Raw genomic sequence first — 13,876 nt, forward strand, 5'->3', positions numbered from 1 at the left:
AGAAACTCATTGCTTCTCTGGCACAGGGAAGTTGCGTTTTTACATATCCTACTTGGTGTTAATTATACTTTTCACCCTTCTCATTTTCCACTACATTGTTTGGGATACAAAAATGCTTTTCAAAATATAATCCACCAGAACTAAATATGGAAGATAGGAAATCTCTGTAGTCTATGAATTTGAGTCATGAGAGCTTCTCTACCTTCTTGAGTATGCTGCTCTTATACCCAGAAAGTTATATCTGTGTCACCAGAAGGACATGCAGAGGGAATCCACATAAGGTATTCCATTTTCCAGATAAATTTTAAAGTGTTTGGGATCCCCTTCTTTCTAATTTGGAAAACAATTCGACCTTTTCCTCTTTCAAAAATTCCTTTATTTCTGAGTAGGGTAAGGATTAAGGAACTATTGATAATTGGCACAAGAACAATCAAATGTCATGTTGATTATTAGCTTGTATATTTGTTAAACATTGTTAAAACTATGCATCGTTTGAGTATGCTCCGTGTACTTTCCTAATCCTGAAAGAGTTTGTTATCATCTGATGCACCCGTACATGTAAATTCTACATGACTTTGTAGCTTCCAGAAAAGGTGTGTCCTCTTCGCTTTATAAAATACATTTAAAAGTTCTCTGGTAGACCCATGGAATGGAAAGTGTTTAACTCTGAATTAGTGTTAAACTGAGTGTATTTATCCCATTTATCTATCAGTCTAGAAGCCAGAGATAGGTAGATTAAATCACAGACACAGAAGGAAAATGAGTATTTGCCATATAAAAAACCTGCAGTCATTTGTGAAGCTGGCAATAAAGAGATCTAATCAGATCTTGAAAATGTGGCTTTGGACACTCCACCTGTTCTGGGATGTGGTAGGGGAACTACCACATGGTGCTGGACTGTGGTATCTAGTGTTTGGCAACGCAGATGTGTTCCTTCTCCAAGAATGCACTATAATGCATATATAATGCTCACTAATGTGACAACAACTGGATGAAACAGGTTGTGAAATACAGAAGTACTTTAAATGGCTACAGGTAAAATGGCCCACTCATCAGAGGTGCCTGACTTGGTTGCTTGACTGCTCTCCAGGCTGAGAGCTCCTCAACTTGGTGATTAGTTTTGGCCAGTGGGAATTGCTGCCTTCTGGGCAGGTCAGAATAACACAAAAGGTGCCTTGTACAGAAGGTATGCTCACTAAAGAAAGGAGCTGCTCTCGCATACTCTTGCAGGCTGCTTCTACACTAGGAAAAATCCAAGTTTATGTTGAAAGTATACTAAATAAGGATGCCATTTCTAGAAACCAAATAAAAAAACCCTTAACCAAAAATCACTGTTTTGTTTTAACACTGTATTCCTGGATGACAAAAGCAGATTTTTGTCTGAATAGGTTGTGGCTACACAAATGACCTCTGCTGCCAGAGCAACACTTGCTCTCTGACACTCCTGTGCTGGCAGAAGGCTGTAATACAGACCAGCTCAGGGATCGGGCAAGAGGGAAAATGAGTGGGAGCCCCACCTGCCCTGGAATTAAAAATGTCTTGCTATGACCCTGCTCTAGAGATCCACATTCAATACATTTCTAATAACAAGCTGTTGTGTCAGGTTGATTTCTGCATGTGAGATGAAGAGAATCCCTGGCTTTATAAGCGCTGTGGTGACTCCACGTTTTACTGGTGTTACAATATTTGGTGATTTCTAGAAGGTAGCTGATAGATTGTCTACTGAAATGGGTGATTGCAGAGAGCTGACTGTAGCAATTGGCATTTTATTTTGCTCATCTCAAATGATACCTCTGGCTGTAAAGCAATATATTTCAGTCCTGCATTTTGGAGATTCCTTTCTGTTCTGTTCTGATCTACAGGCTGTTGTAACACTTCACTGTGCTCTGTATTGTAAGGCCTTGCCACATTTTACCTATAAATATTGAAAGAATATATTACTTTCTGCTGTCACACAGAACACCATTGACAATTATTTGCTTTGTTATTCCTGAAATAAGAATGGCTTTCAGAATGATGTAAAAGTTTTTTGTAACCACCAGTGTGTCAGGGTGTAAACTGTCACTCGGGTGGTACATTTCAGGCTTGGAGTGCTTCTTTGCGCTGCACAGGCAGAGGTTGGAGGTGGAATGCCATCACGCACTGCCAACAGCCCTGACCTCCCACAGCCCTCCTGCTTCCCTACAGCGAGCTGATCGGCAAATGCATCAGTCCTGCAGGGCTGAGAACAAGCTCATTCCTTTTTTAGTGTAACATGGGTGAAACATGCCTACATTAAATTAGATGAATGTTCTTGTTTCACTTGTTCATTTCTTCACTTTCTCCTTTCTTTTCCCTCCTAGCAACTTCCATTAATTATTTGCATTTAGCTCAGAATTATCTCCTTTTTCTTGTTTTCCTCTTCTCATTTCCTGTGAAACCAGGATTTTTGTCCTGTAGGACAAAAGTTAAAGTATAGTTCAGTTGCTATAAAATGGAGTAGTATTTGTTCAGGGATCTGACAGATCTTATATAGGACACAAGAACTGCTGAAAGATCTAAATCAGGAAACTACAACTGGAACTGAAAGTTCTACTGTAAATAGCACAGGCACAGGAATTTCATTACAAATAATCGCATTTATCTGAATGGTTTCTGCACTGCTCGAGTGAAAGAGGGTGAGTAACAGCATCCAGGGGGTTTATGTTATATCCTCCATTTTCACAAAGGTGGACTTTGCTCAAGTGAAATACTTATGAAATCACTGGGCCCTGCTGGAACAGTTGGGCTTCTCCCCAACTTCACTGGGATCTGTGAGACAAGACACAGAATGCAGGGAGGAGAAAAGCCTGAGATAGCAAGGGTGGAACACGAAGACCTGCAGACCACCCATCTGCAGATGTAGACAACTGCTCAATGCAACCACAGGTCTCCAATAACAGAGCAGCTGTCTTTGGTTCTTTCTGTAAACATTACAGCACAAATGACTTTTAAAACAGGCCTGGAACGAAAGAAATGTGGGGACCTCAGCTTCAAGTTGTGCTGCATCATTTAGTCTGACACAGAGGCTGCTCAAGGCCACTGTTAAGCTTGTAAAATCTTGCTGGTAGTTACAAAATACAAAGAAGCTCCTGCCCTTATTTACCAAATCAGCAAAGACAAAATTGTGATAATAATTTCTGCTATGTAGTCCCATGTCAGTGAGGTTTGGATGACTTAGGAAGTAAAAACCCAGTCAAGCAAAATACTGTATTTACTGAGGGATGATTTTTAACTGCTTAAAAAAAGTAAAGCATGTCACTTCATCTTTGTACTACAAACCAGATAAATCACCATTTTTAATGAATCATTGCATACAGACAGTCAGAAGTTACACAGATACCCAATTTTATTAATTGTAAGAATCTTAATTATTCTCCTGCACTCACAGCCAGGAAAAAAATGGTGATGTGGAAAACTCTCAAGCTTCCTAAATTCTGGCTGTGCCTTCTCTCCACTATACTCTTCACCTTGCAGAGTGGCTTCAGTCTTTGAAGAAATAAAACACTAATTTTTAAAGAGAAAAGAAGGACATAAAACTGATTTAGTATAGAGTAAAAACATGTGAAAACAGCCATGAGAGGGGGGGGGGTGAGACTTCTGTAACATATGTTATTTCCAAGAGAGTAATGCAACAGCTGTTGCTTAGAACATGTGTATGAAGTCTTTGCAATAAGGATGGGAAGAGGCTCTACCTGCAGTCTGGGCAGCTAAAGCTAAATAATAATGTTACCATAATGCTGATCCTGGCTGCGGGGCCCATTCGTTGTCCCTGTGTTCATCAAAGCACTAGCCATGGCTGCAGGTTTTCAGTTTGGAGTGGTCCATTCCTGATAAGCTCAGAGAATGAGCAAAGCAGGCTCTTGTCCTTTTGAAAGACGGTAGATGTCCCTATAACCATTCATCACTTCGAAGACTGAATTTCAAAGTATTATGAGGCAGCTGTTTGCCCTTTGGCCTTTTCTATTGAAGATATTTTGCACTCACACAGATACATGGTGGCAGCACTGTGAATTTCTGGTGCAGAAGTGCTGAGCTAGAGGAAATCGAATCTCAAAGACCTGGGTAAGATGCTGAGAGTCCAGTTTCTTGCACTGAAACTTTTAACACTTGGCCTTCTACCTGAAGTCATTTGAGTTTAATTTTCTGTGATGCTGAGCATTGGCACAACTTTTCTTAGCTGTAGTCATGGGAGCCCAGCACCTTTTAAAGGAAGGAGGAAGACAGCAGGAAGAAATATAAAACTTCCAAAATCCAAGGGACCTAAAATGAAGACCACTAACAAATGTTTAGTCAAAATTTCTGACTTCGTCTTGCCTCTCTATAAAGTAAGGCTGTTAACAGCTATATCTCTCAAAAATGGATTTGGGGGATTTCAGTATATGTTAAAGCCCTGAAGAAATACTGTCTGTTCTCTTTAATGAAGCTCTTGGGAAGAAAATGAGTTTAGTGTTAACATGATCCTGTCTGCCTGTCCTTCCCCTAGACAGCTATTCCCTTCACAGTAAATGGCCCATATTGCACTTCAAATATGGCAGGTAGAAAAACAACATGAATTTTGTCCATGGGAGCTTTGCTTTGCCTGTGACATGGGAAGGGCCCTGATTCCAGCAGTGTGACATGGTTCACTTCTGTTCCCTGACCACCTAATGGCCCTTAGTATGCACACACTCAAAGTGAAGGCAAACTTTTGGAGAAATAACCAGAGAAACCTCTCCCAAGACAGTGGCCCTTTAGGAATAATAGGAGTAGTATTTTGGGTTTCCTTTCCTTTTCCTTGCCTTTCCTATTTCTGTTCTACTGCTGGGATGGGATTTGCTTGTCATCTAAAACAGTAAATAGACTAATAAATAAGTTCTTCTCACAAATATTAATAAAGTTGTCTGCAAACTTAGGCAGGTATCAGTGATTTTATTTAACTTGGATCAGATTCTGGATTTCTTTTTTTTAATGGCCAAGACTATTAACAGAATCATAGAATCATAGAACAGTTAGGGTTGGAAAGGACCTTAAGGTCATCTAGTTCCAACCCCCCTGCCATGGGCAGGGACACCTCACACTAAACCATGTCACCCAAGGCTCTGTCCAACCTGACCTTGAACACTGCCAGGGATGGAGCATTCCCTGGGCAACCCGTTCCAGTGCCTCACCACCCTAACAGGAAAGAACTTCTTCCTTATATCCAATCTAAACTTCCCCTGTTTAAGTTTTAACCCATTACCCTTTGTCCTGTCACTACAGTCTCTAATGAAGAGTCCCTCCCCCGCATCCCTATAGTCCCCCTTCAGATACTGGAAGGCTGCTATGAGGTCTCCACGCAGCCTTCTCTTCTCCAGGCTGAACAGACCCAACTTTCTCAGCCTATCTTCATGTGGGGGGTGCTCCAGTCCCCTGATCATCCTCATGGCCTCCTCTGGACTTGTTCCAACAGTTCCATGTCCTTTTGATGTTGAGGACACCAGAACTGCACACAATACTCCAGGTGAGGTCTCACAAGAGCAGAGGAGAGGGGCAGGATCACCTCCTTTGACCTGCTGGTCACGCTCCTTTTGATGCAGCCCAGGATACGGTTGGCTTTCTGGGCTGCGAGCGCACACTGAAGCTGGCTCATGTTCATTTTCTCATCGACCAACACCCCCAAGTCCTTCTTTGCAGGGCTGCTCTGAATCTCTTCTCTGCCCAACCTGTAGCTGTGCCTGGGATTGCTCCAACCCAGGTGTAGGACCTTGCACTTGGCATGTGGTTAAACTTCGTAAGGTTGGCATCAGCCCACCTCACAAGCGTGTCAGGGCCCCTCTGGATGGCATTCCTTCCTTCCGGCATATTGTTGAAATGAAATGCTTCTATTAAGGTATTTAAGCAAGGGACCAGGTTAGGAAAGCTGAGGCCCAGTTAGAATGAAATGGCTAAGGATGTGAAAGATAACAAGAAGGGATTCTGTAGGTACATTGTGAATAAAAGCAGACTAAGGACAACGCGGGTCCTCTTTGGAAGCTATCAGGAGAACTGGCTACCCTGGATTTGGAGAAGGCTGAGGTTCTTAATGACTTCTTTGCCTCAGTCTTCACTGGCAAATGCTCTGACCACACCACCCAAGTCTTGGAATGCAGATGCAGGGACTTCAGACAGTGGTAAAAGATTTTTATGTTTTGGAGGAGAGGGGGTACCTTTTTAAATCATTAAGGCCGGAGATATAAAGTTCCTTCTGTACTGCCTCACTGATAGCATTCTCCTTCCTAGGGGAGGGTTTCAACATGAACTGATTGTTTTGATGGTGATGTAATGTGCTTCTAGTGACTATTTTTCTTGGGACCCTTTCTTCTTTCTGTTGCTGTCCAGTAGAGCCAATCTGCCAGTATCTAGTCAATGAGGCATTTCTCAGGCAAATCCCAACCATGCTGCAGGTGCATTGGTAACCACAATACTGTATGAATCCTCGCCCTGATTTTGGCCAGCTGAATTACTGAAGGGCATGCATTGTCTCAGTTATTATAATAGGACAAACAAGCCATAAAATAAACACCAAAGAAATAAAATCAGTCAAAGCAAAGTATGCACCTTGGAACAAAGCTACTAAAAGATTACTGAGAGGTACTTCAAGGACTGCAATATCTGTCAGATATGCAGTACAAGAACTAGATTAAATGATTCAACTGATGCATTAAATGATTTCAGTATAATCAAGTGGAAAAACTCAGTGAAGAGGCACAGCCCTTGAGTCTGGTAAGGAGCATGACAGCTGGTAAAAAAAATGACAAAATACATTTACATAGAGCAATTCATTTAAACAAGGTAGTACAGACATGAGCTCAATAACAGATGCCTACAATTGAGGAAATAATATCTGAGTTGGCTGGCAAATGCACAGGCTGTTTTGCAAGCAGGTATTTTTGTGTTCAGCAAGCAATTACTTACCCTAATCTCCACACTACAGAGCAGAAATGCATGGCTGAGAGAGACAATGTCGATTAAGTTTGCTGTAAAAGAATATTAATGCTGCCAGCCAAATATGCTAAGAGGACTCATTTGGATAGATATCTGGGTGAATCAGCTTGCTCAGGTATAGTAATTTGAAGTTAGCAGAAACTAAGGCAGATCATGTCTGCAACATCCTATTGCTTCTCAGAGCAAGCTAGGGCAGCGTGACTAAAATAAAGGGAAAAACAGAGAAGCAATGACTGACAACAGTGTTATACAGGGGTCACTTGCTTCCTGTTATGAGTATAACTTGATCCTGGGAAGGCTAAAGCAATGTGACAGCTGCCTGTACCTGAAGTATATCATCTTCCTAGTAAGGAAGGAGAGACTAAGAGACTATTAATATCTGTAAGTTTTCAGGACTATATTGCTTCCAAGCATTTAAGGTGTCACTTGAACAAAGATGCAATGCAGACATAACTGTTTCCATTTGGTGCATCCAGTGTGTAACTGGAAGTAAGTGACCATCTGTTTATTGTACAAATCCTAGATTCACAAACAAATAATGTGGTGTCAGAGAGAATGTGTCTGGGGCACTCCTTCTCCGTAAAGGACACCAGGTAGCTTCCATATCAAACCTGCTGTTATCAATGGAATGCACATTATGAAAGTCATGAATTGGCTTTTCAAATGCAAAATTTGGCCAGTTCAATTTTGCAATTTGAAGATTGTGAATCAATTTGAAAATGAGCATGACTAACCAGATTTTTTTCTCAAAAATATTAGGAGTGGCTTCCAAATGCTTTCAACGCATGCAGCTAAAATACTGGTGTTCCTTTTATACCACTAATATTGCTTAACTTAGATTAATCCAACAAGGAAAAGATTATGGTGTATATACAATCTTGAAAACAGCAGAATTATAAAATTGTAATAGAATATGTCTGAAATTTTCGAACTTCAAGAGAAAAAAAGTGTAAAACCTCTAAATCTATCAACCAGACCAGTTATGAGGCACTTTTAAGAGAGGCTGAAAACACCTGATGTAAAGAACAAGAAACAACTATATGTTTGTTGTTCTGTCAGTCTGGCCAGACATCAGGAGCTAAGGACCCCATTTACATGGCAAATTGACTCCTTGTGATACTTGGGTCATTGAAAACCTGAGCTCTAAAGAATGAAAACAGATCTCAGATAGAAGTGTAAGTGCTCTAAGGAGGCAGTTACCACATGCTGGTCAGACATCACCCAGGTTAGCAGTGACCTAAGAAGGGAACTTTCCCATTAGCAAAGCAAAAGCTGCCAAATCTGTATTTCTTTCTGTGTCCAATGCAAAAGACATATATGAAAGCAGAAAAATAAGAAACCAGGTGCAAATTGCATGAGATGTTGTGTTAGAAAAGGAGATCTGGACAGACTGTTTCATGATCTCTTTGCAGTCTTTCCTTCAGTAATAAATGTTTGGTACCCAACTGTAAAATTGTTTGTATACTTTTTATTGTAACTATAGATTTCTAATTACCTTCAACCATGGAGCCAAGATGACATTTCCTAATTACACTTTTTCCCAGTGACCTGAACAAGTGTGGCACTGCTGTTTAGATTAGGTTTGTTCTGTTTCACCAGGATATTTTAGAACAATGTGATTATGCATGGTTGCACCTACCTACTACTATCATGACAAGTACAGAAGTTAAATTATGAAGCAAACGTAAGCTTTGAAGAAATTTTTATTTAATCTGTATTCCCCTGTTTCATCTGCTCATCCATCCAGCACAATCTGCATCATTATTAACCACACCATATTTCTAAAAAAGGAGTATAGAAAGTAAGACATCTGTGTTATAGCATTAATATATTCAAAGGTTTTTACTTTCATCTTCCAGGCATTAACACTATGTAAGTGCAATGTAGGCGCAACTTACAGCATTGATGAGATACCACAAGAAAAACGTAGTAAGTGGCAAAAAAGGAAAAAAAGATGCAAGTAGACTATTATGTAAAAAGAGGACTTTTTTCATAAATAGAACACTTTCACCTATTGCTCCTATATATGTTTATTTCTAATTGCTACCACAATTTTTAAGGCACTGAGGCAAGCCTCCAGCAGTGTGCTGAAGGTGTGTTTGTGCTGTTATGCCCTCTGGCTTTGCTGCCAGCCTATTCCCTCAGATCAGAGCCAGAAGGCAGACTGTTTTCGAATACCGATCACCTCACCCGGACCTAATCCTTTGAGTTCTCTTTGGCATCTATTCCTTCTGCCAGTTTCCTCTTCTGTTCCTCTCTTTTCTTCTGAAGTTGACAACAAAGACATCCTCAGGGCCCTCCTTGATGTAAGACCACTCTTGATGTTGTTACAGTGTGGGTTTTTTTTTGTACCCTAAAGTTGTGCTACTTTTATATTCAGCTAGCACAATATTTGCACACCAGAAGATAAAGAAAATGAGAATACGTTACACAGAATGATAGTTTCTTTTTTATTTGTACACGCTGGTCCTTTCAGTGCAAACCTTTTTTCTTTTTCTGTCATTCATCTACATACCTGATCAAGAACCTAAAGGTATCTTTTTACAGTCTGTGCTGCTTATATACCTTAAATTGGCCTGACCTGCCACTTTTAATTTTAAAAAGATGGCTGTATGGAATGTGGATGAATACGGAATTTCTATGAAGCACAAAACTTTTGAACGGTTCCTGTCCTCTGTGATAGTGAGTTTTAAAAGGGAAATCTCCAAAGAGCTAATTAGTAGACAAGTAGAGCTCAGGCTGAACAAAGCTGAAAAGATAGCAGATAACTAAAAGGACCTGGCCATAGCTGACAAAAATCAAAGCGCTGACAGAGAGCTGGCAGTAACCTTGGGCTGCTAACTGACAGGGACAATAATAAAAGCCTCTGAGTGTGGCAGAGAGTGACAGCCACAACCACAGTCTCTCTAAAGAGCATGAAACCTCCACCAAAACGAAGATATAATCTTCTGCCTGGCAGCACCATACACTTTTCTCTCCCATTCCAAATCAGGGAAATCTGAGCTTATCTAAATAATTCTGCTGCATGAATGTGAACTGAGGAAGGAAACACAATGTGCAAAGTTTAGTGTCAACCCTACGATCTGAGGGGACATGTCTGCAAAAATGTGAGTTTAACTGGGGGACAGTGAAGGTTTCCTTTGCTTACCCTGGCACTTTTGCTGGAGCAGCCATAGAGCTGCTTTACTCTATAAACCTTCACAGAATAAACATATAGAACAAACTGGGAAAGACATTTAGTCACAACATGCTCCCTGAAATGTTGTATAAAATTGAAAACAAAATTAGTTTCTCTGCAGTTAGTGGGGCAGGGGAGACACCGCTGTATCATATTCACAGAGGAAAATGTGCTTGATCTGGTTCTAAAAGTCACATTTTTGCATAATAAATTGTTGCAATTCCATATATTTTTATGCCCTCACTGGCCGTAACCATTTACACACTGTGATCAACAACATGTGAAGCCCTGTTCAGCAAGTAATCACTCACAAACTAAGATACTGAGGAAACATACACAGGCAGCAGGAAACATATTGGACCAGCATCCACGCAAATGAGATATGCAAAAAAGACTTGGAGATTGTTTCATAAGACAGTAGAGATGGTAACTGCAGGGAAACCAAGGTTGCAGAATGCAGAGAGCTGTTATAAAGTAGTATCATCTTCCTGAAATCACCATGACAATAGTTTGGGTGCTACTTTTGGCATATTCATGTTAAGGCAGAGATTCTAAAGTTTGATTTTGTATCTCAGTGTTCTGTCTGCAACCAATTTATCTTTTTTCATATAGTGAAATAGGGACCAACCTTTTTCAGAGGTGGCCAGTTTCTTTTATGCTATGAGTTTACTACTTATCAACAGTCCTTGTGACACCTAGCAAACTGTAACACAATTACTAGGAAAATTTCTCTTGTTTTGTGAAAGGGATGGGATGATTTTAAGGTTAAAGAAGCGCTGAATTTTTCTCTATATTCTCCAGGAAATCTTGACAGCACTTAATTGTTGACTTACCCAGTCCTAAACCAGTCACTATGCCCCATTGTCTTGGATATATGTGTTTAACTTGATCATTCAGCTAAATGGTCAGTTCTGAAATGTATGTATTTGAAACATTACATAAGGCTCAGAAGTAATATCTGCCCCTGACATGCATGAAAAATTGATATACCTCAGTACTATTTTTTCACTTACTTAAAAGCTTAAAAATGTCTAAGTCCCTTTTTCAAAATTAACACTGCCATTTAATAGTTTCCATCTATTTGCAAGCCAGACCAAATTCAAACTCATACAAATCGGCCTGCAGCTTCTAACTCTCATAAAAGCAATGTCCTTTTGCTTCATTTACACCTGTCATTTAGCAGCCTCCAGACTGGGAAATTCTTTTATTTAAAAACTGTAATTCTAAACGAGATCACACAAAGGCTGCTTAAGAGAGCTTGTGTGGTAGGACAATGAGATGAATCTGGGCATCCTGCAGACAGCCCTGTTTACACTTGCAGTCAGAGCCATGCTCTATACGAGAATCTTTATCAAAAAACTGTCATGGAATCCTTTGAATGTTAATATTTTTTTAAATTTCATTCAACCTATTTGCCACCTATTTTCATTCTCTTTTTCATATGACCAAAACAGTCTTTGGTTAAGCTTCATTTCTTCTTTTCTAAACCATGTCCTGAATCCCTAAGGATTTTTCTCCTCTTTCATGCAACATTTGTTACAGTCTCTTTTTAATCCTGTAAGTTCTTCATGGTTCCCACTTTCTTCCGCACAGGTGTTTCTCACTCTTTGTCTACATACATTTCTCCTTCACCCCCTGCAAAGGATATACTTCTTTCTCCCTTCCTCAGAAAGTAACTTTTCTCTTCCAAGTATGTGTTCTTCATTCATTTGATGTCACAACTCTGTAAACTCATATGAACCAGAACAATGTAAAGGGCCAGCAAGAATATGGCTGCTTCAGGTGTTTTCTTGCTTAGTCTTCTTCAATGAAATATGCCTTGATCATTTTTCCTCTCCTCTTTCTCAAACTGCAGCATTCATCTCTATTTCCCTGCATTGTATTAACAACTGCCCCCACTTAAAAAAGGGTTCACAGATTCAATCTCTGTTCTTACACTGATGTAGCTGAAGAGAAAAGCTTTTAAAAGCTTTCGTTAATCTTAGTGGTTTAATTCCTTACTAGCTAAAGGGCTGGTACAGATTGACATACTAACACATATATACACTAAAACCATTGTAAATTGGTGTTGGAAGGTAACATTGTACTGCGTTATACTCAATGCATTCCAAATGAATACAGTTTATAAGGTGACATTCATTTCTGGGAGCAACTGAAACAAAATTGGACCAGTTTAACTGAGATTGACATTAATATATCATTGAGCAGTTAGTTATATCACATGAATTAGGTATTACAAACTCAAGAATCATTTGTTATGCTTTTAGTACAAATTTTCCTGACGTAAGTGAGATAGAGATAAATAGCCAGTCACAAAGATGTCATTCGGTCTCTTGGGGCTATATTGATGATTCCTGCTGAGAAACTCTAGCAGCAGTTTACCATGCACTAAAATGTGGAATGGGTATCTATGGTTTTTGTAGGGGTCTTTTATGATTGGTTCCTCACTTTTTAATACTGATTTTCATGAGGATGGTGTCTGTGTAATTTGGCAGAAGAAACTCCATTGAGAAACTTTGGCATCTCTTCCATTTAACTGACATTAAAAGAAATGTCATAAAGAAAAGATGAGTTCTACTTCGTTACTACTTCCAGTGGAAAAGAACAGCTGTAGGTAATGAGGCTTTATTTTGAGTGTTACTCAGACATATCTCTACTTTCCTATTCTCAGAACTACCTTGTACAGCCCTTCCAGATGTCAGCATATTCACAGTTCCAGTAATTAATTACAGATTGATGATACTAAAAAAAAAATAAATAAAAGTTTATTATTTTCAAAGATTGCTTCTGTACTGTTATATTTATGTTGAATTGTTCAAAATCTGTTCTCCCTGAGTTTTGGGAAAATTCAGTAGCAAATTAAGAAATGCTGCCTTCTTGTTCCAGTTCAAGATAAAAATTCAGAAATGCCTGAATTTTCTCTTGGGCAAATATCCTACCTTCAAATTCACCCGAACATTGACATTAACCTGTGCGCACTCTGTGTATTCTTCCTCAAGTACAGTTTTGTGACTCTGGATCTTGTGGACAGCACTTGTGTTCAGCAAACATTTCTGATACTGTCAGTAGACAGGATTTGTAGCAGCACAGCCATCAGCAGTTGCTCTTGCAGCATACAGGCTTCCTTTCTTTAAACAAAAGTGTCCACTACTCAAGGGATGCTTGATGAACATAGTACCCATTGCAAAATATCCAAGTGGAGATGCCCATTACAGATCAGATCCTTTTATTTATTGTACCCTTACTGGCCCAATATGATTCTTTCTGCTTAGCTACCTTTTACCCGGGTCTGTACAGTGGTAGTGAGTCCTCTCTGAGCCTCTCTGTGCGTCCACAACCCATTGGCATTGATGAATAACTAGATGTGGCTCTGAGCCTGCAAGGACTCAGGCCTCATGGGCCGGATCTTACTCTTCTGAAACTAGTTCTACATTCCAGTGATGTAAATGAAGGCATCCCTCATGCAGTAGCGAGAGAAGCAAGAGCAGCTACATGCTTGAAGTGCCTTTTCTATTAATATGCACATTCCTTGAATGTGCCTTAAATGACCAACAGCAGAATGTAAAAATGAAAACTGAAGCTTCTTCTGCCAACGCAATCCCCAATCATCTGCTACAGCAGGACTGAATACTTACTGAAGAAACGTAGTCACAGAATTAAATTAATATGAACATTGCCAACACAGCCTCACAGAGAAAATGCAGAAAATCTAAAAATCTCTTATCTCCTCATCAT

The 13,876-nt window shown here is 39.8% G+C and overlaps 1 long non-coding RNA gene across 2 annotated transcripts in view; it reads right to left on the reverse strand.

Moving 5' to 3' along the window:
• LOC130595398 (uncharacterized) overlaps positions 1 to 13,876 on the reverse strand; it is a 73,435-nt gene that overhangs the window by 21,483 nt on the left and 38,076 nt on the right. For both annotated transcript variants that reach the window (XR_008971310.1, XR_008971309.1), the window contains exon 3: positions 1,792 to 1,915. This is a non-coding gene — a long non-coding RNA (uncharacterized LOC130595398). The remainder of the gene's footprint in view (positions 1 to 1,791; positions 1,916 to 13,876) is intronic.

Source organism: Pezoporus wallicus, unplaced genomic scaffold (assembly GCF_028554395.1).
Source record: "Pezoporus wallicus isolate ANWC-B61680 ecotype Strahan unplaced genomic scaffold, APGP_CSIRO_Pwel_v1 contig_7178, whole genome shotgun sequence".
In the NCBI taxonomy this organism is placed as follows: Eukaryota; Metazoa; Chordata; class Aves; order Psittaciformes; family Psittacidae; genus Pezoporus; species Pezoporus wallicus.